Below are 6,732 nucleotides of genomic sequence, written 5' to 3' on the forward strand. Positions count from 1 at the left end.
TGATATATGATATATGTGCTTTATGTGTTAGAGTATGTTACGGGCCGGAAGGCAGGTTGATATATGATATATGTGCTTTATGTGTTAGAGTATTTGTATTATGTGTTATATATGTGTATGGGCCGGAAGGCAATTATTTTATGGGCCGGAAGGCAATTGTTTTATGGGCCGGAAGGCAATTATCTTATGGGCCGGAAGGCAATTATCTTATGGGCCGGAAGGCAAATATCTTATGGGCCGGAAGGCGATTATCTCATGGGCCGGAAGGCATTGTGCAGTGGACCGGAAGGTCAGGGCCTGGAAAGGCGTACGTGCGTAAGGTGTATATTGGGGAACTCACTAAGCTTCGTGCTTACGTTGTTTATGTTATGTTGTTTCAGGTTCTTATAGTAACGCGGGATGGCAACGGTTCGATTGTACACACCGAAGAAAGAGTTGTGTTTTGGAGGATCCTGGTCTTCTATTATAATGAAAATGAAACTATGTTTTGTAATTCGAATGTGAATAAGATTTTAAACAAGTGTTTTTAATATTAAATTGATTATTTAAATGAAAAATCTTGTCTTGAAAATCACGGTGTTACAGTTTAATAGCATTTTGGGGCGTTTTTAAGGGGGGACTCGGCGAGTTGGAGCCAGACTCGCCGAGTAGGGTCGCAGTTGTGGTCGCGGGTTCGTGGCTGGACTCGACCAGTCCAGGTATGGACTCGGCGAGTCGACGCTGTTCAGCGGAAAACCCTAGCCGTTCAGTTTGGGACGTATATAAGGGATCTTATGCCGTCATTGCTCGTCTTTTGGCCGATTGAAGAGAACCCTAAACGTCTGAGGCGTCTAGAGCAAGCTTGAAGGCCATGGGTGACCTTGAAGGAATTGTTGTGCAAGGAGGAGAAGGGTTTTAGTTAAAGGAACTGCAGGGAGTTCGAGTTCTGAAGTTTGGGGAACATGGAAGGTACATCATTCAGGTAATAACTCGGATTACATTCTCCTGTGATTGATGTGTATATAGATTTAGGGTTTATGGAACCCATTTGGAGTCTAGATGGTTTGTTGTGTTGTTATTCAACGTTTATAACCTTGCATTAGGACCCTTAGAGGTCCAGAAGGATCCATGTTTGTATATTCGGGAAAATATGTACCTCAGGAAGCAGTTCGATCGACTGCATGGCGTGGACTCGCCGAGTCGGATGGTCAGACTCGGCGAGTAGCTTGAAGATTCACTGGGACTCGCCGAGTTTGTTCTTCAGACTCGGCGAGTGGAGTCGGGGTGGTCCCGCGATTCTTCCAGGAGTAACTCGTCGAGTCAAAGGGGATATTCGACAAGTAGAAGGGGAATTTTAGAGGATTGAAGAACGACCAGACTCGCCGAGTCGCCAAGGAACTCGCCGAGTCCAGTCGAGCTGACAATGGATTGTTGACCAGAGATGACCGGTGTGATTTCTTAGGGTTAGTTAACGTGGAAGGTAGAAGTGTTAATAAGAGATATATGATGTTACAGGGAGCTTGTAGCTCGGAGGATCAAGTGCAAGGGACTTCAGGAGTTGCTATCTCCCAGCGTCCGCGAGGTGAGTCTTCTCACTATACTTCACCCGGAAGGGTTTGATTGTGTGACCGGAAGGTCAAGTATGTTATGTGTTATGTTTATATGCTATAAATGGAAAGTTAGCTGCTACGCGTGATATACATGTTTATATATGGGCCGGAAGGTAAAGTATTATGTGACAGAAAGGTCAGGTATGATATATGATATATGTGTTTTATGTGTTAGAGTATGTTACGGGCCGGAAGGCAGGTTGATATATTATATATGTGCTTTATGTGTTAGAGTATTTGTATTATGTGTTATATATGTGTATGGGCCGGAAGGCAATTAATTTATGGGCCGGAAGGCAATTATCTTATGGGCCGGAAGGCAATTATCTTATGGGCCGGAAGGCAATTATTTTATGGGCCGGAAGGCAAATATCTTATGGGCCGGAAGGCGATTATCTCACGGGCCGGAAGGCATTGTGCAGTGGACCGGAAGGTCAGGGCCTGGAAAGGCGTACGTGCGTAAGGTGTATATTGGGGAACTCACTAAGCTTCGTGCTTACGTTGTTTATGTTATGTTGTTTCAGGTTCTTACAGTAGCGCGGGATGGCAACGGTTCGATTGTACACACCGAAGAAAGAGTTGTGTTTTGGAGGATCCTGGTCTTCTATTATAATGAAAATGAAACTATGTTTTGTAATTCGAATGTGAATAAGATATTAAACAAGTGTTTTTAATATTAAATTGATTATTTAAATGAAAAATCTTGTCTTGAAAATCACGGTGTTACATTTTCCCCATGCATACTCTAGAAGGTGTTAAGGTGTTAAGAAGTTGGGATTTTGTGCATTTAGCACTTAATGGGCATGCAAAATCATAAAGTTGGAAACTTTATGACTCTTCATGATATTTTAGCCTTGGATATGTATTTGGACATATTAAGTCAAAGTAACAAGCTCTTAATAAGTTAAGAAGGAAAACTGTTACGTACGTTGGGCGTATCAAATGGTAAGTTGCGCTTATGAAAATTTGGCCCTAAAGTCTCGGATAGCTTATACGCCTTGCATACATATGGAGTACGCCTCACATATGAGCCCTGAGTTGACTCATCTAGGTTGACTTGGCTGGGTTGGCTCGGTTGACTTGATGATTTTTACCTGTTTGGGCCAAGGATATTTTGGGAAAGTGTTATTAATTTAGAATGGGAAATGATTTAACATTTAGGATTTAGGTTGAGCCGGTTGATGGAGCTGGGAGTTATTTAGACTGCATTCAGTCTGTGAGGTGAGTTTTCCTCACTATACTCCTGGGTCGAAGGCACTAATGTCGGTCCACTAGATTTTTATCCTGGTCAGGATGGTGATTTGAAAGTTGTAGTTGTTCGGTGGATCCGTATGATTATCTGTATTTGTTGGCTTTATGTTTATGTTTGTTTGTTGCATATGTCAACATGTTGTGTTGGGGTGAGGCTATTCTATTTTGTGTTGTACGCCAAGACACCCGGGGACGATTGGATAGGCTGTAGGCCCTGCGAGGCGATCCAATCAGGTTGGTGGCCCGTTGAGCGGTCTGGATAGGATGTAGGCCCTACGAGGCGGTCCAATCAGATCTGCTGCTCGTAGAGCGGTCCAGATAAGTTGTAGGCTCTGGCGCCCTGCGAGGCGGTCCAGTCAGGCTGGTTGTTCATATTGTATGCTTGATTGTTGTGGTGTGTTGGTACATTGGGAGAACTCACTAAGATTTGGCTTACAGATTTAGTTTGTGGTTTCATGTACTTTCGAGGATCGTGGGAAAATGAATGTGTGATCGTACACAGTTTCCGGTTTTTATGTCTTCGGGTCTCGGGAAAACCCATATTTGAAATAACGTTTTTGAAATAAGAACTATTTTTTTTTAAAACAAGATTGATTCATGGTTGGTTTTATATTTTTTAAATTTATTATGATTGCCCAAATTTAAACATATACCTTACATTTTTTCCATTGGCGACACTATAAGTTAACTTCTGTATGTGGGTCGTGACATCGATTGACGGTGCATCCAAGGATGGTGTGTATCATTTTACTTTTACCTGGAGATAGCAAATTTTAGACATGTTAACTTTTACTCGATAAACCAAATTGAAAAGGTAAAGAAAATCATTATATTTTAACATCTTATTCAAAAAGCATTTACCTTTTCTATTTTTATTTTGAAAAGCCATTAATATTTTGAAATTTTTCCGGATTACCTTGGCACTCGACCACTCGTAACATTTTGCAATTTAGCCATTCTTGAAGGCACGTTTCTTATTTTTGAGGGTTTGTTTATTGATAAGAATTTATGTTATATGAAAATACAATGAATTTTCTATTATTTGACTTGATTATAAATATCTACAATCTTAAAATTCAAAGGCATTTGAAAAGGCGGGAAAGTTTCTTAAGTCTTGAAAATAAATATGTCATGTGCCTCACGTGACTATGAGAGAGAGAGAGAGAGAGAGAGAGAGAGAGAGAGAGAGAGAGAGAGAGAGAGAGAGAGAGAGAGAGAGAGAGAGAGAGAGATTTGTCGGTGTAAGGATTAAAAGACAAAATCACGAAATTGGACCCGAATGGACCAAAGGGAAATGGGTTCGATGTGGTTCACACAAAATGGAACCCATTTTATGTGTGTTGTCAATGGTGTGGAACAGGGTACAAATGGGTTTGGTCAAGTGTCATTTACAAAATACAATCACGGTCTCTACTCTAATTCTGGTGAGGTTTCAACATCAAAAGGGACACTATACATTGATGGTGTCTTAGAATTGGTAGTTGAGTTCTACTCGTTTTTTGTCACATTTAATTTATGCAATAATTTATTTTCATTCTTTTTAATATAATTTATATGTGTGTATTAACAAAGGACAAACACAGTTATTGTGGGTTCTCTTTTCTGAAGTCGTAAGACCCACAAATAAAGAATGGAGAATAGTGAAAGAAGTAAATAAAATGCAAATTTGAGATTTTTTATTTTGTCAAACAATAGTTGCAAATTAACCCAAAAAAATAGGGATCTTTTATTTTTTTTCAAATTGTTATCAATTTTCCGTTGGCAAAGAGCCAAAGACCACGTCGGTGGAAATGTGGATTTGTCCTTTTTCTTTTTGTTTTTCTTTTGCAAATTTTATGGAAACAAAATTATAATTTTATCATTTAGAAATTAAAATAAAAGTTTAAGGCCCGAGGTGCCTAGTGTCAATACGCCTATTTATGTTTTTTCATAACTCCCTTTTTTTCATAACTAAAAGGTGGGATGGAAGTTTTCCTCATATTTTATGAGTTATATCATATTTTCATCATTTTCTTTTCTCTCATCTAAAACCCAAGGAATTTATAGGAAGGGTTTCTCTCACTATTTTTTTTAAAATTAAATTAATTTTTTTTATGATTTATAATTTGTAAATTAATACTAAAAATAAAATTTAATTAAAAATAAAAAACATTTCATTAATTAAAATAAAAATTACATTAAACCTAATATTTAAATAAGTAGACAAAAAAAACACAAACAAAAAATCAAACAACCCACAACATAGAAAACATAATTAATATCCTAATTAAAATTAAAAAAAAAAAAAAAAAAACAAAATACGTCATTTGGAATCATCGTCCTCGTCATCGACCTCATCGTCTTCATCATTCTTCCGAACGTCACTCTCGTCATCGGAAACTTCACTCTCGACGAACATATCATAATCTTCGTCTGATTCTTCAAACAAATCATCGTGAGAAAACTCTATGGTGCTGAATATGAGCCATATAAATATGCTCCATCAAATCAGCACGAAGGGCGTGATGAATGTTGCGATTGTGTACTTCTCTTCTATTCACCCTATACTCTTGTGTACCAACGGCTACTCCTTCGACATTTGGCAAAACTTCATTTTCGTTGTACCGACATATTGCTCTTCCTGCATCTTCAAGAATCATATTATGCAATATGATACATGCATACATTACGTGTTGTAACATTTTCACTTCATATGACCTTGCCCCGATTGTTAGTACTTCTCAACGTCTTTTAAGTACACCAAATGTTCGCTCCACATCCTTCCTAGCTGACTCTTGCGCCTCTTTAAACCTTTTCCTTTTCGGGTCGTTAGGACATATAAACGATTTCACAAAAACAGACAATGGAGGATATATACCGTCAGTAAGATAGTATCCACACTTATATCCTACCCCATTTGCTTGAAAATATACATCGTGCGACTTTCCAAGGTAGATATCGTTGAATACCAACGACTGGTCTAGCACATTGATGTCATTGTTTGCACCACCTGGACCAAAGAATGCATGTCATATCCAAAGATCATGTGATGTGATAGCCTCTAGAATGATCGTCAGCTCTTTGTAGTCACCTCTCATGTACTGACCATGTCATGCGTTGGGGCATAATCAGGGCCGGTCCAAACATATATGGGGTCCATGATGAAAAGAAAAAAAAAATAGGCCTCTCAAAGACAAATATAATAAAGATTCAAAAAAATATCAGTTACTCTTCACTATAGACATCTTTAAATTGCAATAATAAGCAAACCAAATTGTTTATTTTTTGAATTAATTTGAGTTTGAACCAATTTTAGGTTCTAAAAACCATTTAGGTAATAGTTATATATATATATATATATATATATATATATATATATATATATATATATATATATATATATATATTATATCCCATAAATTTTGCCCCCCCAGAGATGTGGGCCCTGGGCGGTCGCCCGGGTTGCCCACCGTCTGGACCGGCCCTAGACATAATGACCAATCCCAATGCATGCAATCGATACTACCAAGCATTCCATGGAATCAATGCTTGCCTTCATGCACCGTGAACAATTTGTGGATATCGTTGATAGTTGTTTGCGTAAATATCATTGCTCGTAAACCAAACAGATCGCTTTGCAGAACTTGTACGCACACTCCCGCACGGTACGCTCTGACATCCTAAAATACTCATCTCATTTGTCTGCGTCCATGTTATATGCTAACCAACGAATTGTAGCCGTGCATTTTTTAATAGGAGAGAAACATTTTATCTGTCTCGCATCCATTTTCCATTGGAAATATGGAAAGTGGCCTTCCAAATCACCAACAATACGTAAGCATAGTTCATTCCTCATCCGGAACCGGCGTCGAAACTTTACAGCGTAGATGACGTCATCTGCAAAGTAATCTTC

This window comes from Lactuca saligna, chromosome 9 (genome assembly GCF_052625555.1).
Source record: "Lactuca saligna cultivar CGN05327 chromosome 9, ASM5262555v1, whole genome shotgun sequence".
Lineage (NCBI taxonomy): Eukaryota > Viridiplantae > Streptophyta > Magnoliopsida > Asterales > Asteraceae > Lactuca > Lactuca saligna.